Here is a 26,275-nt window from a genome sequence, read left to right on the forward strand (position 1 = left end):
TACAGGCTTTATTTTACATGTGGATAGTGGGTAGGTTTTCTGAAGTTAGTTCATATGCTCAACGGTCAGTATTTGCTAAAATACTTGTCTGATTCAAGGCTTGTGTCATAGATTGCTGAACAGTCCAAGTGACATTTTGTTTGTGGAGCCCATAAATAAGATAAGGCACTATACATTTAAAGCATCATCATACCACTTTAAACAGACTTGGCTTCCCCCCAAAGAACCCTGTGAAATGTAGTTTGTTGAGGGTTCTGAGAATTGTTACAATACCTCTGATCCCCTCACAAAGTTACAATTCTCATATAGTTTCAACAATCCCTCTTCTCAGGGGTACTCTGGGAATTCTAGCTTGGAGTAGGGGTTTTCTAGCAACTCTCAGCTCCCTTAACAAACTACAGTTCCCAGGATTATTGGGAGAAGAGATCTGACTGTTTAAAATGGTATGATGCTGCCTTAAATGTGCAGTACAGATAGGGCCCAATTGATTCTGGAATCAAATTCTAGCAACAGCTAATAAACTCCTAGGGGAAATTATGTCCTGATCCTGATATCTTTTTGTTGTTGTTGTTTAGTCGTTTAGTCGTGTCCGACTCTTCATGACCCCATGGACCTTAAGGTCAGTTAGTGAAGGATACAGAGACACTACGGGCTGGATTCAACTAATGATTCCTGCTAATGGAAGCCCACTAGTGCCACAGGGCTCCCCCCTTTCCCCCCTGCACTCCTGCCCCCCCTCATTGGCTCAGGGGCTTCAGGAAAACCCCAGAACAGCATAGGGAGGGAGGAGGGATAGAATGATTGCCATAGCATTATGTTGAATTTATCCCTTCTTTTCCGCGTGATCCTAGCATCTAGGTAAAGGTAAAGGGACCCCTGACCATTAGGTCCATTCGCAGACGACTCTGGAGTTGCGGTGCTCATCTTGCTTTTACTGGCCGAGGGAGTCAGCGTACAGCTTCCGGGTCATGTGGCCAGCATGATTAAGCCACTTCTGGCGAACCAGAGCAGCGCACGGAAACAACATTTACCTTCCTGCTGGAGCGGTATCTATTTGTGGTTTAGACCACAGCGCCACCCGGGTCAGATCATAGCATCTAGAGACTTGCAAATGCTAAGTATTGGAAAGCATATGTGATAACAAGATTAAAGGATCTGTATGTTAAATTATAGGAAATAGCAACTCAAAACAAATTAACCTAGGTCATTTGAGTGAGGAGCAACATAGAAAGGGAGTGGGGCTCAGATGGGTGGGAATATGAATGTTTAACTGTTCTTTCAATCTTTTATATTAAGAGTTGCTTAAGCCATTCCTTGTTTTCATGACAACTTTATATCAGATTCTCATTTCATCTTCCTGCATTGCTTAAAAAATTAAAGCGGTGAGGTCTACTCTCTTGTCATTTCAGAAAACATGCTATAGTTTTTTTTTGAAGCAGAGCAGTCTGTAACAGTTAATATAATAGCAGGTGGTTTTTGCTTATGTACAGCTTCTCCTTTGCACACACATGTTCGTGATTAAAAGCAGGTTTGTAGGTGCTGCTTTGTAGAATTATACTCTTGTTAGGCCAAAGCAGTCTAGGATTTCAGTCACATCCCCCTCTGCCTCTTCCCCCATTTTCATGCTAGATTGAGTTTGGTCTGTATTGAATTTGGTTCATCATTGCTGCCAACATTTGAAAGTGCAAGTGTTTCAATCAGACGCAGAAGTGTATTTGTTGACTTAGTTAAAGCATGAACAGTGAGAAATGGGACGGGTAATTTCCATGGGATATTCAGTGCCTTTTTACAGCAATACAAGGAAATGTTTTGGAACAGATAGTTCAGCAGTTGGTCTGTGAGCACACAGGAAACATAGCACACATAAGAAATTTGTACCATTAGACCCGGTCCCTTAGTCCATCACTCTCAGTATTGTCTACAGTGGCTCTCTAAGTTTTCAGGTGAATGAAGAGGTGAGGAGTGGGGCAGGCATCACCTCCGCCCAACTGCACATTGAAGCTGCTTGCCAGGGTCTTCTATTTTCTGAGTGGCTACTAAAGCTGCTTCCTGCTGCAGTCATTTCAGGTGTGGGAATCTGTCCATTTCTCCAGGTCAGGAAGGCTGGAGCTCAGAGCTGTCTGAGCAAGTTTTTCCATGTGCTTCCCCCAGTGTAAAATAATAATGTGTAGATGTTCTAGCCAAATTCTGGGCTGCAGTATTCTACCCTAACTACAATTTCTGAACCAGCCTCAAGGGTAGCCCCACATAGAACATATTACAATAGTTCGGTCTATGGAAATAAGCAGCACAAGGCAGGCACTGCAGTAAATTAAAAGGCTGTCATATGATTATTCTGAAAAATCTATGAATAAAGGGGCAGAAGCGGTGATATTCCTATGCGTTTTGTGGCTCATGGGCAACCACGAAACAGCAGTATTGCAAAATAACACTAATGTGGTTTGGACCTGATAAATAATATTACAGAAACAATAACAGAATATCTACAATGTTGTGCCTGGTATTCTGATTAAGTTGCTGTCTTCTAGTCATGACATTGAGTTTCGGTTTCTTTTTTTCTCTTTAATATTTTATTACACAAATGAAAATACAAAAGAGATAATACACATACATTCATATAACAGAAAATAATCAAAAAATAATAATGCGCTTACATTCCTACCTGTCAATCATATACATAATTATATGTTTCGGTTTCTTGGGATGTCATGTCATGACACAACGCAGAGAGAGGCTCATTGCATGAACATTCATCACATCTCCCAGTGTGGTTGATTAGGTTAGGTTAATTGAACTTACATATCACCTCCTACAACAAAAGACTCAAAGGGACGTAAAGTGAATAAAATTACAATAAAAATATACAAGCATATTAAAAACATTCAGAAGAAAAGTATCCAATCATTGGTAAAAGTAAAGGTAAAGGGACCCCTGACCATTAGGTCCAGTCGTGACTGACTCAGGGGTTGCGGCGCTCATCTCACGTTATTGGCCGAGGGAGCCGGCGTACAGCTTCCAGGTCATGTGGCCAGCATAACAAAGCCGCTTCTGGCGAACCAGAGCAGCACACGGAAACACCGTTTACCTTCCCGCTGTAGCAGTACCTATTTATCTACTTGCACTTTGACGTGCTATTCGAACTGCTAGGTTGGCAGAAGGTGGGACCGAGCAATGGGAGCACCCGGTCGCAGAGATTCGAACCGCCGACCTTCTGATCGGCAAGCCCTAGGCTCTGTGGTTTAACCCACAGCGCCACCTGCGTCCAAATGCCAGGAAAAGAAAAACATATTTGCTTGCCACTGATATGACAACATTTGGCACCAGGTAGACCATGGAAGAACATTCCATGGACAGGAAGCTGCTACAGAAAAGGCCTATTCTCTTGTTGGCACCCTCTGGAGCTGCCTCTGAGGTGACATACAGTGAAGGGCCTTACATGACAATCTCAGGGTCTTGGTTCATTTGAGGAAATGTGGTCCTTTAAGTATAGGGGTTCTCAGCCATGTAAGGCTTCACTAGTTTAAACCATTACTTTGAACTTGGCTCAGACTCAAATTGGAGATGGCTTTCATCAGCATAAATAGTTGCTTTGATGATGCAACAAGCAGAGGAATAAAGAAAGAGACAATTTGCTTCAAATTCTGTGAATACTATTTAAGCATCAGATACAAACATTTAAAATTCATGGGTTTTGTATGAAATATTTTAAAATATTAGATAATATGGGTCAGAAAGGAATGGAGACATTAAAATATGTAAACACTCCTGTGTGAATACATTTGGCTGAGTCTGGCTAGTGGAGTCCTATTCTTTCACCGTCTCAGTGCAAGACGTATGCTAGTGAATGGCTTGGGAGGAGAGATTTTGCTAACCTTTCAAGAGTTGTGTCAATTTGGTTTAATCATCCAGTAGCAAAAGGAGACTGAAAGAATCCACAAGGGAATAAAGTCCAAAGCAGAAAGAATACTACACGCTTGGATTAAGTACAATCCCTGTTAATCTCTCTCTCTCTGTCTACATAATATAAAGGTTATTAACCTGACGGCAAAAGAACCCACTGGGAAATTCAATACCGTGTGGAGAGGATTATCACATTTTGAAAAGAATGTATGATAGTGACCATGACATAATAAATGCATTAGGTGCCTCTTTATATCTTTGGGGAGTTGTACAGAAGCACCAATCACTCTGCACAAGGGAGGGGTAAAGGGGCTCAGTTTGGATGTTTAAAGATCAGGCAGGAAGTGAGAGCTCAAAGTCACTAATGAAAGCAGCTTATATGTTTTCATTATTCATTTTGCTTCCTTAAAGAGGCCAACTGGGAGTTAGATTAACAGAAAGAATTGTTCTAGCATCTTCAAATTTCCACTGTGCAGAGTCATCTGGGGATGAGAGGAATTCGTTTCTAAATCTATTTCACTATTCCTTCCCTACCAACTTTTAATTTTTGTTCCCATTTTGGCTAGGACTCCAGGTGAGCTCGTGACCTTAACCTGAAGTTCCATACTATATGGGGCTCAAGGGGAACCAAGGGTCTTAGCTGTGTCTGGGCTCCCACTTCATATTAGCTGTTTCCATGGATGTTAGCAGAAAAAAGAACCACACCTTCTGGTTTAAACCTAGCGAATGGAAGTCCTAAGGAATAACCCATTCAGTCCTGGTGCAAAGGGCAATCTTGTAGTTTACAGAATGCCCCCTGAATAAGAGTTCCATCTTGCCTAGTTTCCCCATTTCTGTCTATAGCTTTAACTAAATAATTGCCTGTCCAACGTGTGTTTACACTGCCTATTTTTGTAATAAAACACCCATATAAGTATTGAATAAACCCTGGCTTGTTTTCTCATTGCTTCTCCTGAAAACAGAATGTTTTGCTGTGGCATGCTGTGACTATAGATAAGAAGTCCCAGCATGTGTTTCTTGAGTGTATGTGTGCACTGCAGTGGTATCACAAGTAAACAAGGACATGTGGTAACAATATGGACAAAATAAAGGTGTCATGGGAAGGAATGCTGGTGTATTTGGTAGAAATAGAATCCTAAGGTTGGAGCCTTAGAGTGTTGGTAAGACAGCAATATTTGAGGTACAGTAGGACATATAGATTAATCTTGAAGTCATAGTTTTGAATTAGGTGCTTGGCACAAGCATTTTCAGCTTACTTCCAGCATATCCCTATAACTTGTGCAAGTTTTTTGTGGCTACAATTTAAAGAACAGATCAAGGGGAATTAAGTGTGCCAGCTCTACAGTACCTTCAAAACTTTAAGCATTCAATATATATAATCAAGGGTCCTGAGTGTGGATTCACCCCTCAAATGTGGGAGAATATGGAGGAAAGATAGCAAGAGGTTGCTTTGAGGCTCATTTTCTCAACTCTTTACTAAAGGATGAGTGGCACTTGCTTGTCATGGTTTTGGAAAGCGAAGGTACATTGTGAAATACAGCATACTAAGAAACTTGACACACCGGATAATTTGCTAAACATTCAGTTGTCATGTGTTGCAAGATCTTCAGAACTTAAACCTCTCTTGTATGGTGGCCCATTATTTGTGGTCTTGATGGAATTATGGCAATTCTTTTTGCTTTAGTTTTACCATCTGTGTGAGAATGCTACTTGAGAAACTAAACAGCACACTTGTTTTTCTGGGTAAGCTATGGCTGGAACACTTTCGGAAGGAACCAACACTTGGTTTCAGGGAGTCTGAAAATGTTCTTCTGACAGTACCCTTGGGACTGGTGAGACAGCCTTTTTAGAAAGTTTTGAAGAGGGATTCAGTGGAAAGTTTTCAACTAGATATTATATAGCAGATGGGTAGCAAATCCAGAGTGAAGGAAAGAATAAAAGTTACAAGGAAGGAAACTCAAGACAATTTCTCTTGCTGTGAAGGAAAAACAGCTTAATTGTGTCTCCCTGAATCTTCTAATCCTGTTCTACAAGTGTGGGAAGTCATCTGTGAGATGATGTCCCTCTTTGGTCCTGAAGATTTCTATTTAAATAAAACCTCAAAGGAGAAGACCATTGTCTGAGTCACCTTTGGTTGGTGACCCCAACAGGAAGAGAGAAATCTATCCCAAATGTGCAGCTAAGCACACAGTGTAATATGATTACTCTTAACTAGTGTGGCCATGTGAGAGCCCTTTCCAATCCACTGGGATCTGCATTCGCAGAGCAGTAGTTGCATACTCTCCCTGGTCCTTTTCAATTATTTCCCCTTTCTTTCAATTCCAGAGGCATTAGTCTCATGATTCAAAACTTATATCCTTGTGAAGAGCTATGTAATCCATTCTTCCCAAAACATTTTTTCCCACTAGTTGGTACAGGTTAAGGGGAGGGTGTCAACCATGGGAAGGAAATGAATAATCAGTGGTTGTTGTTGTTTTAAGCAACTTAGGGTAAGGTTTCCTGCCTGGTTCTTCATGGCTATTACGTTACCTCTGAACGCAATATTACACTTAAGATTACAAGCCAGATCCAACAAAAAAAGTTGCTGTTGCTTAACTTTGCTTTAAAAATATTATGTGAGGTTACTATATCTTGGTCTTCTCCCAACCCCCCAACCCCCCCATAAAAAGCTTCATATAAACCTAATTAATCTCAAAAATATAAAGATAAAATGTTCATGCACAGGATGAATGGATCCTTTAAACAGGAAATTGGAATGGATCTTCCCTATTGGTAGATTATTGTGCTAATGGATCTTGAAAGGAAACAGACCACCATTTTTTCCATGCTCTCATAAATTAAGCCCATGTTGTTTACTCGGCAGATCTGAGATAGATCTGTCGAGTGAGCAGATCCCCTGTGTAGCAGGAAACTTGAAATTTCAGTCAAGTCAGGGAATATAAAGCTTTTTGGATAAAAACAAAGCACAGGAATCACTCGCAAGGCTGCATCATTATGAAAACAAAGAAGTTCATGAACCAAACAAATCCAAGCCAATGAGGTTACAGTTCCCCTTGAAGTAACTCCAGCTTCTTCCTTGAGAAACTAAAAACATTCAGTCTGGAGGAAAATTGGTGTTTTGCCATTCTTTTTCGCGTTCAGCAACAGGATGTCTAGAACAGGATACTTTAGCAAAATGTGAAGAAAAAAATTCCTTTCAGCGTCTTTCCAAAAGTAGTGTTTAACACAAAACCTTACATTCAGAGTGCTGACCTTTGAGTCAATTGCTGCCAGTTCAGATAAATTAACAGTACCAGCATTGATGCCACATAATCTATAATCAAAATAGGATTAAAGTTGCAATCCTGTATATACTTACCTAGGAGTGGGCTCCATTAAAACCAATGAGTTTTACTGTGGAACAGACTTTTATAGGATCACACTGGTAAGTTTTCCCCTTCCATCATGAATCTTAGAACGTCAGGGTGTGGGGAGAAAGCAGGGTATTGACATCAATGTAAGATACTGAAAGTATTTTAACAAAAAACTCCAACAAGACAAAAGATGGATGGCATAATAGTATTGTCAGCAGAAAAATTGGATTGTTTCCAAATGCAAAGGCAAGTATTGTTCGTTATGAACAGCTGCACAGGACTCACAAAGCCACAGCCTAAGTACGTATATTGCTTTTAGCAGAAAATATAGTTGCTTTGAAAATTAGCATTTTGAACAAAATTAGGAAAACAGATTTATTCAGTCTGAATTGTAACAGCCTCATGAGAAGTTTTAATTGATAGATGTGCAGTGAGCAAAAGCAAGATTTGGTGTGAGATGTTGTATTGTTACCATTGCAAGTAAAAAGTAAGAAAAAAACCCCCAAGAAACCTCAGGGCTCTATAGCTTCTTGGGGGGGGGGTAGAATCTGATTTGGAAACTACCATTGGAACCCATAGTTAAGATGTAAGCAGATGGAATAGGAAAAAATTGGTAGAGTTGAGGTTTTTTCATGGAATGAAACAAGAATATTTATCTTACATGGTGCCTTTGGAAATGGTTTCCCTTTCTACTTGGCATTCACATTTTGTGCACTGACCACAAAATTCATTAGCCTGAAGCTGTGAACCCTTTTGTGGTGGCAGTGAGCCAAGGAGCCAAGTCCTAGATGCCTGGAACTTGATGATAATGCCAAGACACACAATATGCAATAGCTGTGTTTATTGTGGTCATGAGTGTATAGATTGCATCCAAGTGGTTGGAATTTAATTTCACCAGCTTTGACTCTTCATTTCTAGGGGATTTTGGGACAGCTCTCAATGCTTCTTCAGAAATGCTTACTGATGTCTGTAGGCTCGCTTGTGATTAGCTCTTCTTCAAATATCATTGCTAAGTCTTTCAAAATTATTATTCTTTTATTTTAAAGTAAAATAAGTACATTTTTAGGGATATATTCCTTGTGGTTGAAAACTGGAGATTGTTTACCGAAAAAGTAATATGCAGGAGATGGGGATCAGGGATATATACTCCCTGGACTGAACTTTGCATTTGAGACAAAGTGAGTCAGGAGCCACAAGTTTAGAAAGCCCTCCTGCTTGCATACCAGCTCATTTTTCACTTTCATGCCTCTTCAGCTACTGAAGAAGCAAATTCGCAGGCTGGATATTTTTTGTAAAGGTTTCTAAGATGTTGAAAAAATGCTTATTGTTCTACCGAAGTTGTAGAATTTAAATCTCTGTTAAAGTAAACTCTCTTCTTAGGTATTCACACATCAGTCCAGAAATCCGCAAGTGTGGTTGCAGTTTTTAAGGCTCTTCCAAATGTAGCTTCATTCAATACCCAATCTATTGCTGTAATTTGCACAAACTTCAGCAGAGATTTTAAGCACAGAGCTTGGAATTGCAATTTGCAGGTGTTGTCAAAGTCAGGAAGAGTTGGTTGTACAAGATCAAAATGCATACTTTATCTGTACAGGGTTAGAAACCTGAAATAATCACAGAGGATAGATGTGAGAGTGGGAACAAAAAAGAGTTGGAGAACATTGAAAAATTAAGACTATACAACAATTGGGTACTGGATATTCATTGAGTGACATCACTTAAATGTGAGGTTTTCTTTGCTTTGCCTTATGATCTGAAGGAATTCTTTGCACCTGCCCTGAGACAATGAAAGCAAAAAAGGAAAGAGATGTATAGAAAATGTTTCGGGCAGGACTGGGGAAGCTCTGACAGTCCAGATGTTGCTTAACTACAGTTGCCACTAGGCTTAGCAAAGATAATGGTAAAAAATGATGAGAGTTGTACTTCAGCCACATCTGGAGGGATAAAGGTTTCCCACACCCAATTTATGCTGTTCACTGATCTACCATTTGTTACTGATTATTAATCATTTGGGATTGAGTTAGTCAATTACAGTGGCACCTCTACTTAAGAATTTAATGCGTTCTGAACACACATTCGTAAGTCGAAAAAAAATGTAAGTTGAATCCCATAGGAATGCATTGGGAGAAAAAAATTGTAAGTCAAAGCAACCCTATCTAAAAATTCGTAAGTAGAAAAAATCCTATCTAAACCACATCCAAGATGGCGGACGGAGCTCCGTTCGTAAGTAGAAACATTTGTAAGTACCACTGTAATTGGTTTTTAATGTGAACAAATATACATATCAACATAGGTTTATTCAACAGATGAGATGATTTTTAAAAAAATAGTGTCCAGTTGGACAATACAGTGGTACCTCTACTTATGAATAACTCTACTTACGAATGGAGCTCTGTCCGCCATCTTGGATGGGGTTTAGATAGGATTTTTTTCTACTTACGAATTTTTAGATAGGGTTGCTTTGACTTACGAATTTTTTCGACTTACGAATGTGTGTTCGGAACACATTAAATTCGTAAGTAGTGGTACCACTATATATCATATTTTGTATTATCATTCCTCATGACCAGGCATCCCCAAACTTTGGCCCTCCAGATGTTTTGGACTACAATTCCCACCTTCCCGACCACTGGTCCTGTTAGCTAGGGATCATGGGAGTTGTAGGCCAAAACATCTGGAGGGCCACAGTTTGAGGATGCCTGCTCATGACAGTAGCACAGAAGAACCAAAATAGCTTCAAAACATTTCCTCCAGGCCAAATTTCCATGGGTTGGATTTTCGTATAAAAAATGCTGAAGTGTGTGTGTGTGTGTGTGTTTGTGGTTTTTTTTAAAAGGAAACGAAATAGTTCTAGGTCTGCACTAGAATAATAAGTGTGATCTTAACTCACAGTCCCTCCAATTAAAATTAGCCTCTACCAATTAATCAGCTAAAGGTTAGTTAATCTACTAGTTCAGCCAATTAAAATTTACAGCCACGGCCATTGCATACTAATATTATGATAAGCCTTGGCTTCCCAGACAAGCAAAAGGAAATTTCATCAAAAATGAAAGGTTTATATGGAGACAATTGTGTTCGCTGTTTATATAGCTTAGACTGGGGGGGGGGGAGAGAGAAGAAGCAGCACCAATGCTGGTCTAAGGAAAAGCAATGCAAAGTGATTTGGAACTTTGTCATTCATTATACAGAGACTCTGTTATGGAACCTGCCTCTTCAGATAGCATAATTCTATCACTCTGGAAGTGCTGTCAATTTCTCCCCTCCTCCATTCCATCTTTGGGGCCAGGAGGGTGTTAGGATTAATGAGAGGCAGCGATCGAAGAAAAATATCCCATTATCCCTACCCTTTGGCAAGCATGGATAATTAGTGGAACCTTTTGCAAGAAATATCATTTGTTTCAATGTAATTGCAAAATAATTATCTCATATGGTAGGAGTATTAACTGTGTTGATTGATAACATGCAGGTGATAGATGAAACATCTGCTTCAGGAAGACCTGAGCCACAACACAGTTTTAATTGGTCAGGTCAGCATTAATGTCCTGCAATTAAGTGTATCAAGCACTGCATTGAATGTTGGAAGTGCTTGTCATACACACTCTTGTTGATGTGACATGAGGAAAATGGATTCTCCTGGGAGGCTTCTGCTTGGAAGATGAGAATCTTTCATATCTGCCCTTTTCAAAGAATTTGTGATTGGACTTTTGAGCCTTTCTAATTAATTATATAGACTGTGATGCATATCTAATAGAATTTCTGAAGGAAACATTGGGCAGAGAAAGGGGAGTGGGAGGAAGAGAAGATTCTTCATGGAGTTGCTCATCTTTATTGAGGAATTGCTTAGACTCGCTCATGCTCTGACTCTTCTTGACAGAATGAGGCCTCTTTGGGTTTGTGGAGGTATATCATTGACTGAGAAATGGCAAGTATTCCTGTTCTGTCCCAGCTGGGCATTGTGTTACATATATTGATATATTGCTCCCTAATTGCTATGTTTAGAACTCCTTTCATTTTCACTATGTAGACTGCTGGCAACTGATCAACTCTTGCCATCTGATACCTTGCGTTGATTAATTGTACTATATCTAGCTGTAAGCTGCCTTGAGTCCCTGTCAGGGAAAAGGATAGGATTTAAATAAATATAATAAGAATAATAGTTTATATGTTTAGACCAGTTTCCTCAGAAGAAAGCCTTATTCTCTGTTGCTCTGAGTCGCAGCCCGTAGGGCCTGTCCTCTCATTGTCTTTTATCACCACCACCACCACCACTTATTAATTTATATATCTCTTAAAGCTAAGATGATTTCTAAGCAGTCTATAAAGCATAAAAACCAGGAAGAGAATAAAAAGGGCAGCATATTCTCTTTTATATGTCAGCCACCAGGGTGGTCAAAACCATTTCCAAATCATAACCAGACCTGAAGTTAAACCAAAATGGATACAAATAATTAGCATCCCCAAAGACTGTCCAGAGTTTCATATTGTTTTATTTGTGTCTGTCTTAATCTCCATCACATGGGAGCTCTTCAGATTTGTTGTGAATGATTCTCACAAGTGCTCTTGAGAAAGGGTAGCTAATCTGTTGCCTGCCCCTGATGTTATTGGACAGGATCTCCCATCATCCTTGTTGTTGTTTAGTCGTTTAGTCATGTCCGACTCTTCGTGACCCCATGGACCAGAGCACGCCAGGCACTCCTGTCTTCCACTGCCTCCCACAGTTTGGTCAGACTCATGTTGGTGGCTCTTAACCACTGCAAATTGCTCTGCTTCTAGTCTGTGTGTGACTTCCTTTATTCCGCATTACTAGCCTGATAGAAAGATAATTCGTTAGCTACTTAATCATAATCCTTTTCTCTTGTTAAAGAAGGCCTCCCTTTATGGACACAGAACTGTGTTTGACTTTGCTTAGGAGACTTTATCGAGATTTATAGCACAGGTTTAAAGAACGTGTACTTTTCCTAAGAAGACTACAGTGCCTTCAGCTTTAGTTGTGTAAAAGGTGTGGTACCTTTGTCCTTACTATGTGCACAGATTTGTCTACCCCAGTACTGGAAGCTGCTTTCCAATGGAATTTACCTGGCTGGTCAAACACAGACCATTAACTTTAAACGTCTTAAGGTCCCCCCTTTTTTTACTTGAATGCCACTGAATTCTCCATACGACCATATAAGCTCTGAGCAAGCCTCACCCACAAATCTAAAAAAAGCGTGTTATCATGGGACCAGTCATAATGGGAAAATGTCTCCCAAATATTATTTTCCCCATGGAAACAGGATCATATGAGTTTACTAGTATGCAAATTGCTAGTTTATGAAATGCTTCATGTTTAGGCTGTGAAATGTTAGATGCTGGCATAGTTCATAGTAACCATGGTTTGCCAGTATATTAGACTCAGGAAAATTATGACTGCTTCCAATCATAGTGTGACTACAAAGTGGGAAAAAAGGAACACAGCCCTAGTCACGTGTCACTTGCATGTAACAGCCTCCACATGATTGGGATACCCAGTTGTGCAGTTCTGCTGGTTGTGCAGTGGCTCTACATGTAAGCAAGAGGCTGAATGCTGGGCTTTCTCTTCAGACTGTTCCAGAAAATGTGATGTGGACCCCAGCAGATGCCACGCTAAAATGCAGCTCTGCTCCAAGTAATCACTGTAACCTCAAAATAGCTCCTGCTATGCTCTGTGTAATGTGTGAATAAGACTAGTTTAAAGTGGGTTTCTGATCATTGTAGTTACTCCACACCAGAAAGTGAAGGAGGGAAGTTTCACATGTGGGGAGAGGGAGATGAAGCCATGATCACTTTCCTGACAGCAAAATCATGGTTTGACTGCAATGTCTCAGCTGAGCGGCTGCTGAAGTAAATTACTTCACTGCCATAAATATGAATACTTCATTCAGCAGGGCAGTCTCGAGCAGGTCGGGCGCCCTGGCGCTGAGGGGCGGAGATCGCTCCGGTGCCCCCGCCCTCACAGGGCGCAGCATGGTTTCCGTGCGGCTTCGTCGCGCAGCACCCCGCCTACCGGCCCGGCCCGACACCCTAGCGCACCGCACCACCGAGACTCTACCTAGAGCCGGCCCTGTCATTCAGTAAATATGAAGCCTTTGTTTAGCAAATGTGAAACAGGCATACCTGTCAAGTACTGGTATGTGATGAAGCTGTGTGCAACTAGCACCTCAAAATTCTTCATCCTGTTAGTGAGTAGAGAAATTGGCGGGTGGGGTGTCCCCCATTTTCTCTAGGGATAGAATATAATCTTTTTTTAAAAAAAAATTTTATTGAAACAAATTTAACAAAACAATTTATCAATCAATATACCCAATTACGGTACATTTTCCCCCTTTTATTCCCCCACCCCATCCCTCCCTCTCCCACCCTCCAAGGACTTCCCTCAGCTCCCCTCTCTGGTTTGTTTTTACATATTGTTCTCTGCATGTTGTAAAATTGTACATATCATTACCTTATCTATCATCTGTTCTACTAATAAATTTGTGGATGTTCATTCAAAACCTGCCAAGGAGTCCAAATCCTTTTGTTTTCAGTATAGAATATACTCTTGAACAATTTCTTTGTAGTAGTGTTCATCTTTATTTGCATCAGCGACTAGCCATAGCTATAAAATACAATTTTATAAAGTACAATGAACTGAAGATAGAGGTACAAACTTAACTATACAAAATACATTTTAGAGTGTTCCTCATTAGCAGTGGCTTCAGGACTTCTTAACCTGTTCCCTTACCAACATTGAAGGTTACCTGTTGTTATTCCTCAGAAGCTACCTTGACTTTAAATAACTAACTGTGTATTAGGCAGGCACCCCAAAATCACCATGCTTCATGGACTTTAATTTTATTTAGTCACCTACTGATTCCCCCCCCTCACCCCTGAAATCTGGAATGGCATCCCTGCTGTCTGTTCCACACAGTTTGTCAGGTCAAACCTCTCATGTATGGCTTCACCTTAGCCATAGTAGAACTAGTAAGCTATGTCTGTAAATACACATATCAAACAGCAAGCATTCTGCTATTTTAACACACACAAAGCTGAAATTATGATTCCTAGTGGATTTATCTCAGAGCCTGTCAAATTAGTGTCGCGTCTGTAGCTGTATTTAGCTTCATTTGATCTACTGAGATGTATGTACACTGTGGCTGATGTAAAATGAACCAGTTCAGCATTATTTTTACATTTCTTTATTGCTGCTCATGACTCACAAGAAGCTCAATTTAAGTGTTAAGTCCCATTCCATTCTATCGCTGCCTGTTGCATGTGACTGTATTTATAGACACAATTGCTGTGCTAAGAGTTTGGTTGTCATCCTGACTGGAATATTGTAGGAAAAAAACCAATATAGTCTGCAATAGTATCTAAGAGAGTATGGGACCACAGTTATTGTTAATGAATGAGGAGGTGCAAATGAACAATGGCTGTTTTTGTTTTGAGTCACCTCCAGGAACCATCTGTAGCATATAGCTGGAGTTCACATGCATGACAACCTGGAGGATAAATTATGAATCACACTAGGTGTCACAGGCCTAAGAGTGCTGTAGGCTTGGTTTCTACTTCTTCAACCAATGACACTTAAAAAAATAATAATACAGCATGTTCAATAATTATTTATACACACACTTAGTTTTTTGCCCTGTGGAAGGTTAGGGTGGCATCACAAACACACCCATATGAATATAGATGTGAATGACTGACCTTGGGAGTTTTCTTGATTCTAATCAAGTAGAGGTAAGAGGAACAAGGAAAGGTCTTGGTAGCCCAGACAACAAGTCCTGATTTTTTTTCTTGAGAGAGTCCAAGATAGGAATTACACCCACACTCTTGGAAATGGGTGGAACAAAACTCATGAAAATAGAGAAGTGAGCAATGATTTATTGGCCATTATTAAAGGCTGTAAAAACTCACTTTTACAACTTCTGACTACTATACTGGTCAGAATATAATAGATGGTATGTAACATAAACTTTCTCCTCTGAGTGCTTGCCTTGCTATTCAGAAAGTTCCATTAGTGACCCTAATTACAGTGGTGCATCAGTTAAAAGAGTGACAGACTATGGACAGTTTTATATATAAAAAAGCATTGTTCCTTCTTAATGGAAAGGAAAAATGCCCACTGTCACTGAATTCACTCTCTCTCTCTCTCTCTCTCTCCACCCCACCACCAAATGAATATTTCTGGGGAGAGTCTTTCACGTCTTTCCCTTGCTGCCTAATGCCGAGAGTGAGTGAGCAAACCATCCTTTTAGGCAGGACTTTTTTTTCTGGGGGAACTCTTAGGAACTCAGTTCCAGCACCCATTCTTTTAGAAAAATAGCACTGCTTTCAGTCCCTCCCAAGGACAGTTTTCTTGTTGATGGTTGTTTCTGGGAGATGTGCAGGCAAAAATAGTTAAAAGGGTTCACTCAGTTCACAGCAGTGGACCCTCCTAGGTCCCTGGCATTGGCTTCATCGAATTGCATGCTGGTGTTGTATCTATGACTTTATTCAGACAACCTCCAAACTATGATTTGGAGGATTAAGAACTATCCAGTTCCTTTCTTTGTCACTCTCTTTATATGTTGTGCTTAATGTTACTTCCTGGTCTAATCAAACCATAGTTTAACATTACCAGCAAACTGCACTTTGAGTAAACTCTGCAAACTAGAAGAGGAAGATGTTGAACTGGGAAGACCTAATATTCTTCTGGCTTTTGGACATTCTAATGTATTCTCTTACTACTTACTCCCTGCAGGTCCGTGAATGCACATGTTGCTGTAGGTTGCTGGTGTTGCATCCTCCTGTTCAAGCCTGATAGCCCCCACTAAACAAAACTAAGGTAAGGAATGGCAAGGGAGTGTGTGCCTATTATTATTATTATTATTATTATTATTATTATTATTATTATTATTATTATTATTATACCCTGCTGTCACCATCTGCAGTGGTCATACCGTGTTTTCCCCTTTTTAAGACACCGTCTTATAACTTTTTTTCCTCAAAAAAAACCACGGTGTCTTATTTTCAGGGGATGTCTTAAGGCTTGGTGCTCTGTGCAATCACACATGACACTTTCTGGCACATGCAGATACAGATCAGCTGTAGCGCTGAAATCAGCTGTTCCTGGTTCAGGTGTAGCGCGCGCCTAGCGAAGTCAGCCCTGAGAAGGGAAAATGGCATTTAAAAATGCCGTTTGAAGTGATTTTAGCCTGTCGCCCAGAACCGGCTGCTGCAGCGCGGAGCGCCCAGCAGCGCCCGGGGGGAGCGCCCAGCAACACGGACAGAGCGCTCAGCAGCACCAGGAGGAGCGTCCCACCGTGCCAGGCGGCAGGGTGGCAGGCCTCCTTGGCATGGCGAGGAAGAGACGAGGCCGCTGGCTCGGGCGCTCCTGAGTCCTGACCCCAGCCGCTTCTACGCGGCAGCAGCAAAAGAGCCATGCGGCCACATGGAGAGGCTAGCGCCCGAGCGGGAGATGCGATCTCTGCAAAGCTCTGCACTCACTTCATCCGCCCGACGGGAAAGCGAAGTGGGGAAGAGAAAAAGAGAAAAAACCGAAGCGGCTCTTTTTCTCTTCCCCACTTCACTTTCCCGTCGGGCGGATGAAGTGAGTGCAGAGCTTTGCAGAGATCGCGTCTCCCGCTCGGCCACATGGAGAGGCGAGCGCCTGAGCGGGAGACGCGCTCTCTGCAAAGCTCTGCACTCACTTCATCCGCCCGACGGGAAAGCGAAGTGGGGAAGAGAAAAAGAGCCGCTTCGGTTTTTTCTCTTTTTCTCTTCCCCACTTCGCTTTCCCGTCGGGCAGATGAAGTGAGTGCAGAGCTTTGCAGAGAGCGCGTCTCCCGCTCGGGCGCTCACCTCTCCATGTGGCCGCACGGCTCTTTTGCTGCTGCCGCGTAGAAGCGGCTGGGGTCAGGACTCAGGAGCGCCCGAGCCAGCGGCCTCGTCTCTTCCTCGCCATGCCAAGGAGGCCTGCCACCCCGCCGCCTGGCACGGTGGGACGCTCCTCCTGGTGCTGCTGAGCGCTCCGTCCGTGTTGCTGGGCGCTCCGCCCGGCGCTGCTGCGCGCTGCAGCAGCCGGTTCCAGGCGGCGGGGAGGCAAGCTGAAATCACTTCAAACGGCGTTTTTAAACGCCATTTTACCTCCTGGTTCCAGGCCCCCAGTTGGCAGGCATGGGGGTATGTCTTATTTTCAGGGTATGTCTTATATTTCTCAAATGCTTAAAATTGTTGCCCTGGCTTACTTTTTGACTACGTATTAAAAAAGGGGAAACACGGTAGAACCCAAGACAAACTACTAGCACCTAATGGTATCCTCTGCCATGCATTGCAGAGGCTTCTTTGAAACAATGGGGATTTCTGCCTCTTTTGCTTTGAGAGGATATCCCACATTCTAATAAGATAAATCTGACAGATTTTTTTAAAGCTTGAATTTCTGCAATTGCAACTAATACAAGATGGGAAGGATTCCAGTTCTTGCTGTGTTGTACTGCACCTTCACATCCACATTGTAAAGCACCCTGTGAACTTCGAATGACCCCAAATCCTTGGTAAATGAATCAGATAATGTAGGGTCGCTGCTCGAGTGTAGTTTGTGACTATCCTAAAAGATGATCCAGTGCAGTTGAAGATACTGCGGAAAATTCCAGGGAAATTAGTAAAGCTTCATTTATCTATACTGCTTTTTATCATTTGTTCTGTTCTCTCTCTCTCTCTCTCTCTCTCTCTCTCTCTCTCTCTCTCTCTCTCTCTGCCTCTCTCTCTCTGCTTTTGGTGCTTCCTCCTATGGTAATTATACATGTACATGAGAAGTCTTCATTCACATGAACAAGATGGCTGCATTATTTGTTCCTTGTTTTTCCCTGGAGTTTTCTGCTGGGTACTTTCTCTGTAGATAAACATAGTATTTGCTCCCAGTGTGGAAACATTAACACTTCTGTTTTCACCTGCAAGAGAGAGATGCTGCAATCTGATGTTTACATGAAGCTACAGATGCTTCTGCATAGAATTTTTAATAGACGGTTCAGTGTTAAAACTCTAGTCCTTTTAATATGCAAGCCCAGCTTAAAATGCCTGAAGGAAGGGCCATATCACTAGACACTAAACAGAGTATTTTCTGGCGCTCTCTCACTGGAGACGCTGGAGCAGTTTTATCTTTAGCAGAGAGTAAAATCTCATTCACTTTCATTTTTATCTATGATAGCTGGCTTTTTAAAGCTGGTGTTTTCACATCTTTTTCTACATTGTTAAAAAATATTTGTGCCTGTTCATATGCTGGTTTCAGGTGAATGCTAAAGGAACTTGGCAAGAGAGGCATTTAGCCACAGAAAAAGGAGGCAACTTTAGAAGTTTAGAAAGGTCCATTATGCCCTACTGATTTGTTCAGTAAAGAGTCCAGGAGCTTGTCTGGAAATGTCACTGATAACGCTGGAAAATGTGGGAGAGTTGGGCACATACTAAAATAGCTTTGGATGGATCAAAGCCCTCTGATCCTGATTGCTGTTTGGTCCTGACGCTCTCTAAACCACAGTTAGAAGCTGACGTAATGTTCCTTTTATGTAACTACATATGACACCAAATATTCCACTGAAGGAGAGCTGACAGCATAGTACATATTGGAACCTTGGCTCGTTCCCTTGCATTGGAATATATGGCATACATTTTATAGTTACATCTGCATCACAGTGGTTGCGAATTTCATCTTGACATATCTTACCATGGAAGAGAGGGCAGGAAACAATCTATTCCTTGAAGAGGCAGTTATATATTTATTCATGTAGCATATGTAAGGGTTGGCCAGATAGACCACCTGTGTGTCTGATAAAAAAGTCTGTAGAACCTCAACAGATTCTTCTCATTCTACTTTGAGTTGCCATCTTGTGCACTGGGCACTTTCAAGCAGGTATGCATAGGGTTTATATAAAAATTGGAAACTTCTTATGGGCTTCTGTAGGAAGGCAAACTGTTTACACAGGTTTATGAATTTTATATGAGCTCAATAGATAAATGTGCAAAGTGAGTTGGGTCTTAACAGCAGATTAAACATACATTTGTTGAGTTCAAATTAGCAACTTTTAATAAGTGAAAATAAGACCCTCCTGGGACTATAGAAAAGATTAACCAAGCCATGTCAGTGAATGCCTGCTTGAGTAAGCTATAAGTAATAGAAAGCATTATGGCTCAGGTTCTCTATTAAGAGCAAGTACAAAGCTCGCACAGTCAACTTTCTGACATTGTGCTATCTTGTGTGGATCGATCTTTAAATTTCTGCTTGTGTTAAGATGATCAGCAAATAGCAGGATGGATGAACCAAGTAACCTGGTGTGACATTTCTTCTTTTTACCTGTCTCCCATTCTGACATACAGAAGCAACCAGCATTTTCTGCAGTAGTGGATGCTGCCAGTTTGGAATGAATTGAAAGTTGCACACTGAAAGTTGCTGAGTCTGAAATTGGAATCATGAGAATATTTGATTCCACACTCCCGTTTCCACTAGGGACTGCAAATTAAGATAGGATGGGTGTTTCATAATAATGAAATGTTTCATAATAACGAAATTGAACCCTGTTCCTAGCACTGGTGAGTGCTAGAATATTCACTGGCATGTCAGACAAAATGCTTTGTCTGCTACAGGATACATGACAGGGAGGAATAGATGGGTATAAGTCAGGTTATTGCATTGATCCATCTTTTTTCACAAACATGCCTGCCTCTTGTTCAGTTCTGGTGGTGAAAAGTCCAGCATATGAGTCAAAGATGTACAAAATATGTGTTGGCTTTGAAGCGGTTAATAATAATAATAATAATAATAATAATAATAATAATAATAATAATAATATTTATACCCCACCCATATGGCTGGGTTTCCCCAGCCACTCTGGTCGACCTCCAACTGAATATTAAAATACAATACAGTGGTACCTCGGTTTATGAACACAATTGGTTCCGGAAGTCTGTTCATAAACTGAAGCGAACTTTCCCATTGAAAGTAATGGAAAGTGGATTAATCCGTTCCAGATGGGTCTGCAGAGTACTCAACCTGAAGCGTACTTAACCCGAAGCATGGGTGTAATTGGTTCCAGAAGTCTGTTCATAAACTGAAACATTCATAAACTGAAGCGAACTTTCCCATTGAAAGTAATGGAAAGTGAATTAATCCATTCCAGATGGGTCCGAAAATTCATAAACCGAGGTGTTCGTAAACCGAGGTTCCACTGTAATCTATTAAACATTAAAAGCTTCCCTAAACAGGGCTGCCTTCAATAAATAAATCCATTACTACCCCTCAGAATGTGGTTCTGCCAAACCTCCACACCCTGCTACCAGAAGGTGGATAGTGTTAATCTAAATAGATGTAACTAAATATCTTGCAAACACAGGAAGCCAGCCATTATTATTTTTAAGTACTGAAAATTGTCCTCTCCACCCCCACCTTTCTTTATCTTAATCTACGATTTGAGATAGAAGCTCTTAAATGGTGCAGCTTGGTATCTGATGTCAATGCCAGCTGCCTAATTGCCTGAACGTTCTGTACCATCTTACCTGGATATGAGGGGTCTTGCTCCACCAGTATGAATCAGCCCATCCTGCGTCTTTCTGCCACTTCCCTTGCCTTTGAAGCCAGGCTGCTGAAGTGTTTGAACACAGCGTTGAAATCATTAAATTCAGTGACATTTTAACCACAGTTGCTTGTCTAGCCTGAAATAAGCAATTTGAAAGGCGGAGAAGGACTTAGGGTGTCGGAAAAGGAGATAGTTAAATCAATGGAGGCCAAGGACTTTTACATTCAAAGTGGTGGTCATGGAGAGGGCTGTTGAGGCAGTAGCTGCTGGGGGAAAATATCCCTTTCATTGGTGTGTGTTTTTTGTTTTTGTTTTAATCCCAGCATACAAATATTAATGGTTAGCTGTAAAGAAATCCTTCACTAAAAAAATATTATCTAGTTATATGAGACTAAACCTAAACTGTGTAGTCTGAGGCTATGCAGAGAGAATACCAAATCAAAAACTGGTGATGAGAGTGAGCTTCAGGCTAGTGCACTTGCTTCTCACCTTCCCCCTCCTTTTTTCTCCTTACACACTGAGAACAGGAATTTCTGTTCTGTGTTTTCAGCAAGCCATAGTTTGCTATTTCATCCAAGCCTCATAAACATACGCTTTGTGCAAACCATATACAAAGTTTTTAATTCCCACTCTATCCAGACACTTATCTGTTACTTCACGAGGTGTGACCTCCTCTTTTTCTTTTCTTATTATAACTGTCACAGTCACCGTGTTTAGTTCAGTAAATGTTTAGCATCCCATGTTCCCACCATATAGAAAAAGCACAATTGCGGAGTCATAGAGTTAGAGGGGGTCTTGCATAACCTGGACCAATTCCCTGCTTGATATAGGATACCCAGGACTCGAGCATTCCCAATAAATAGCTGCCTATCTTCTACTTGAACGCCTCCAGCAAGTGTCCACCCTTCTAGTTAATTGGTTCCATTATTCAACCACTCTTAGCGAGTTTCTCCAAATGTTCAACTGATATCTACCCTCTTGGGACTTAAACTCTAGCTAGATTAAATCTAGTCCAGGTGTCTTGGATAGCAGTGAACAGTTATTTGCCCTTTTCTAAGTAACAACCTATCAGATATTTCAGAAGGCTATAATGTCCAGCCTCCTCTTCTCCAGCATATATATATATATATATACACACAGTTCCATCAACTTTTTTCTACTGGACTTGTTTTTCATACAGCTAACCATATTTGTTGCGGTCCTCTCAACATTTTCCAAGCAGAACTGAATGCTGCTCCAGATGTGGCATCACTGGCTCAAGATAAATGTGGAAATATTAATTCCCATGACTTGGAAACTATGGTTCTGTTAATGTATTAGCTGAAAATTGCATTAACCTTTTTTGCAGCCTCATCACGTTTTTCACTCATGTTTCGCTTGTGATGGATTTTGTTCAAGCTACTGTATGTTGTAAAGGCATGGAACAATTAAAAAGCTACACTCCTAAATGAAGGGGGGGTGTTGCATGTTAAGATATAATGTCCAAAGGCAGCCAAATGAGAGGTTTTGCTAGATTAGGGACTCAGCTACATTTGCAAAGAAAAAGCGCTTTATATGTGTTGTTTATGCATTCTAACACTGTGACACCAGATGGCGCTGTGGAGTTCCGTTTTCACCAACCCGATTTCTCATACAAAGTTTGCAATGCATTTAACAGAAACGCTTCTTTAATATGTCTAGATCCAGCCTATGGAGCAAAGCACAGATGGCTGAGTATGGAGTATGGAGAGTTACCTAGGACTGCTCTCTTTCACCACACTCCCCCCCTTTTTAGAATGGGTGTTTGGGGGTGATTTTAACATTTCCCATCAGCTTTCAGAAGTGACATTGGCTGTTGCTAAAATATACCTCCACTTCCACTCAGTTATAAGTGCATTGCATAGACCACCTGCTCTAGATAATTTTGAAACCAGATATATTAATGTTATGTTTGTGGTGCTGGTAAAGGAATGTGCTGCTGGTAGTACCGGTACTAATGGAGGGCACATCCAGACTTCTGTTTATCCTGCCACTTTCCCCTGGGAAAATCCAATCTTTACCAATGAATTGAGCAAACATCATTCTGGAGCGAGGTTTTCCAGGGGAAAGAGTAGGGCAAAGACAAAAGCGCCTTAAAAGCATGGGAGAAGCGGAAAAGTGCTCATAGCATGCTTTCTAGGCACGGAACAGGTGGAAGTGTGGGCTCGCCCATAGGCATGCCACTTTTGCTGTCGGTTACAAGTTTTAACGAAGAGCTTCTTCCTCTTTGTCCATCTCAGCCAGCCTCCTCTGTTGCCACATCATTGCTTGTTCAAATGAAATTCTGGGCATGCCTTTCTTACAGTGTATTTTTCGTTTTCTTTTTAAAAAGAAATATAGGAAGGTGATACAATTTACAGCTAGGAAGATGCTTATCAGTAAAAGATAGTGTTTCCAACATGCAATCATTAATAAACTCCTGCTATATATGATTATCTCCTGTACAAATTACTTTGACAAGTGAAAATAGGCTTGCACAAAATGACAGATGGGGAGAGTAGAGCAGCCTTTCATCAAGGTGTGGATTCCTGGGGCAAGCTATAGAGCTGATGTCGCTCAAAGGAGATAATAAAGGCATTGGATTCCTTATTTTGATTGCTGCACAGGCTGCTGTCTTGTTCTTTTGTGAGTTTTAAACACCCCAAGTGGGAGAGGTGAGCTTGTCTCAATTACATCTTAAGATTTACTCTCGCTCTTTCACTTAGTGATTCTGCAGGAGACTGCAAAGGCGGGGTTTTTATATATCAAAATAAGGCTTGTGTCTGAGATATGGGAAGATTGATTCTCAGAAAGAGAGCGCTTAAATTCAAGATCTAACTCTTTAAATCTGCAGTGGTTTGCTGATTTGCTACCGGACTAGGTTCAAAGTGTTAGTATATAAAACCATTAACAACTTGGGACAAGTTTACCTATGACATCATCTTACCCTACATGTACTTGGCCTCTTTGATCGGTGGAAATGGCACTGCTCCAGGTGCCACATAGCACCCGCTCCACATCTGTAAATAATTTAGTGTGGCAGCACCTGCACTTTGGAACTCCCTGCCTATTGAGATCATGTAGGTGCCTTCATTGTATTCTTTTCTGGAGCCTGCTAAAAGCATTCCTGTTGAGACAAACCTACATGGATGCTTAGAAAGTTGAGGTAATTTGAATCTGTTTTAGAATAATAATAATAATAATAATAATAATAATAATAATAATAATAATAATAATAATACAGTAATATATTTATATCCCGCCCATCTGGCTGGGTTTCCCCAGCCACTCTGGGCGGCTGCCAACAGAAAAATAAAATACAGTAATCTATTAAACATTAAAAAGCCTCCCTAAACAGGGCTGCCTTCAGATGTCTTCTAAAAGTCTGGTAGATGTTGTTCTCTTTGACATCTGGTGGGAGGGCGTTCCACAGGGCAGGCGCCACTACCGAGAAGGCCCTCTGCCTAGTTCCCTGCAACTTGGCTTCTCGCAGTGAGGGAACTGCCAGTTACTATTTTATCTTTTGCAAACTGCTTTCATGTTTTGTTTTTGTTTTTGCAATCAAGTGGTGTGTACATTTTATGAAACAAACAAGAAATATATAAGTAATGAATACCAGTAGGACTAAAGCTTCACAAATCCAACAGTTCCAGGTCAGCAGAACTGTGATTTGGTGGTTGCCCTAATGCTAAGAAGATTTGAGCTTCGGTCATTAGGGATAATTAGATGGTGTGTTTTGCCATTTTACTTCGCTAGAAATTTGGAGTAAGTAAGTGTTGTATGGAACACTTCTGATAATAATGATGGAATGATCTTCTGATAATAATGGCTTCAGATTTTCTAACTTCCATGACATTTTGTCAACTCAGCCAGTGGACCAACAACTCAGTGCAAAATAACGTACAAGGGGCTTCAAAAGTCAAGGGACTCCCTTTGCTGGCACAACACAGGTAGAAAGCACTGTGTAGCTGCTATGCTTACATTGTGTCTTGGGTTGCATCTAAGTTACAAAGAGCACCTTTGCAGCTCTTCGATCCTAGTGCTGCTTTGGCAGAAAATGCATGATGTTATCTTCTTCTTGTTGTTGTTGTTTAGTCATTTAGTTGTGTCTGACTCTTCATGACCCCATGGACCAGAGCACGCCAGGCACTCCTGTCTTCCACTGCCTCCCGCAGTTTGGTCAAACTCATGTTCGTAGCTTCGAGAACACTGTCCAACCATCTCATCCTCTGCCATCCCCTTCTCCTTGTGCCCTCCATCTTTCCCAACATCAGGGTCTTTTCCAGGGAGTCTTCGCTTCTTATGAGATGGCCAAAGTATTGGAGCCTCAGCTTCAGGATCTGTCCTTCCGGTGAGCACTCAGGGCTGATTTCCTTAAGAATGGATAGGTTTTGTCAGAGGGCCTGGTATGGCTACTCTAGAGTAACGACTCCAGCATGGTCTTTTAAGGTTTTTATTAAGTGCTGATTATTTACAGTGTTCAGAGCAGTAAAAATGCATCCTTAAGGTGAGGTGTCTGAACTCCCGAATGGCGATTGGCGCGTTTTCTTCCAGCACCACAGCTTTGGCAGACCCAACCTCTTCCCCCTACGTTTGCGTCGCAATTCGGGAGTTGGGGGAATTGGCCTCCCCCCTGTGCGTCCAACTTCCTGTCCCACCTGCGGCCTGGGCTCCACAACCTTGCCGGAGCCTCGGACACCACTTCCTGACTCTCCGCTGGAGGCAGAGCTCTCCTTACTCTCTCCCGCGCTTGGGGATGGGCTGGAACTTAAGATGGGAGGGACTTCCCTGTATCCCTCGTCCCTCACATCCATCCCCCTCCCAGGCTCCTCTCCCCCCCTCCCTAGTGGCTCTCTGCTTGCTGGGGACGAGTGAAACCCCAAGAAGTCTGTGGCATCCGAGCCTGTGGGTGTAAAAATTTCCCCCCAATCCGGCGATCTTTCTCCTTCCCCCTGAGAAGACGGGAATCCCAAGAAGTCAGTGGCGTCAGAGCTGGTGGGAGTAAAAATGTTCTGCCAGTCCTCTCCTGCCTCTGACGTCGTTGACCTCGGTGAAACCCACACCTCTTCTTCCGTGTCCTCAAATTCCGCTTCCCATCTCCATGGAGAGCTGCTGCCTGCTATCCCTTCCTCCTGCCCCTCCCCCTCTCCCTCCCTTTCCATGTGCCAGGGCTTGGGCCTGTGGGGGAACAGGGCGTGGAACTCTTCCACTAAAAATTCCTCAGGTACTTCTGTGGCCGGTATCCACTCATTGTGGGACGGCGGAGTGTCCTCCCATGCTATCAGGTACTCCAGTCCTCTCACCCCTCTCCTTGAGTCTAAAATCTCAGTTGCCTCATTGAGCTGTCGGGCGTCTCCCGTCTCCCCCCCTCCCTCTGGAGGCTGATCGCTGTCCCTGAACCTGGTACTTTCCCTGTACGGCGACAGCAGCGATCTATGAAACACTGGGTGCACTCTCATGTCCTCCGGCAGTGCTAGCCTG

General features: G+C 41.8%; 1 protein-coding gene across 6 annotated transcripts in view; it reads left to right on the top strand.

Annotated features, from left to right (window-relative positions):
- Window positions 1–26,275, top strand: part of TSPAN18 (tetraspanin 18) — a 163,674-nt gene that overhangs the window by 61,408 nt on the left and 75,991 nt on the right. For 4 of the 6 annotated variants that reach the window (XM_035115886.3, XM_035115880.3, XM_088669159.1 and 1 more), the window contains exon 3: window positions 15,994–16,077. The exons of the other annotated variants lie outside the window; for them this stretch is intronic. The gene's annotated coding sequence lies outside the window, so the exon portion shown is untranslated. The remainder of the gene's footprint in view (window positions 1–15,993; window positions 16,078–26,275) is intronic. 6 annotated transcript variants of the gene reach the window in all.

The sequence above is a fragment of the Zootoca vivipara genome, chromosome 1 (assembly GCF_965207765.1).
Source record: "Zootoca vivipara chromosome 1, rZooViv2.hap1.1, whole genome shotgun sequence".
Taxonomy (NCBI): Eukaryota; Metazoa; Chordata; class Lepidosauria; order Squamata; family Lacertidae; genus Zootoca; species Zootoca vivipara.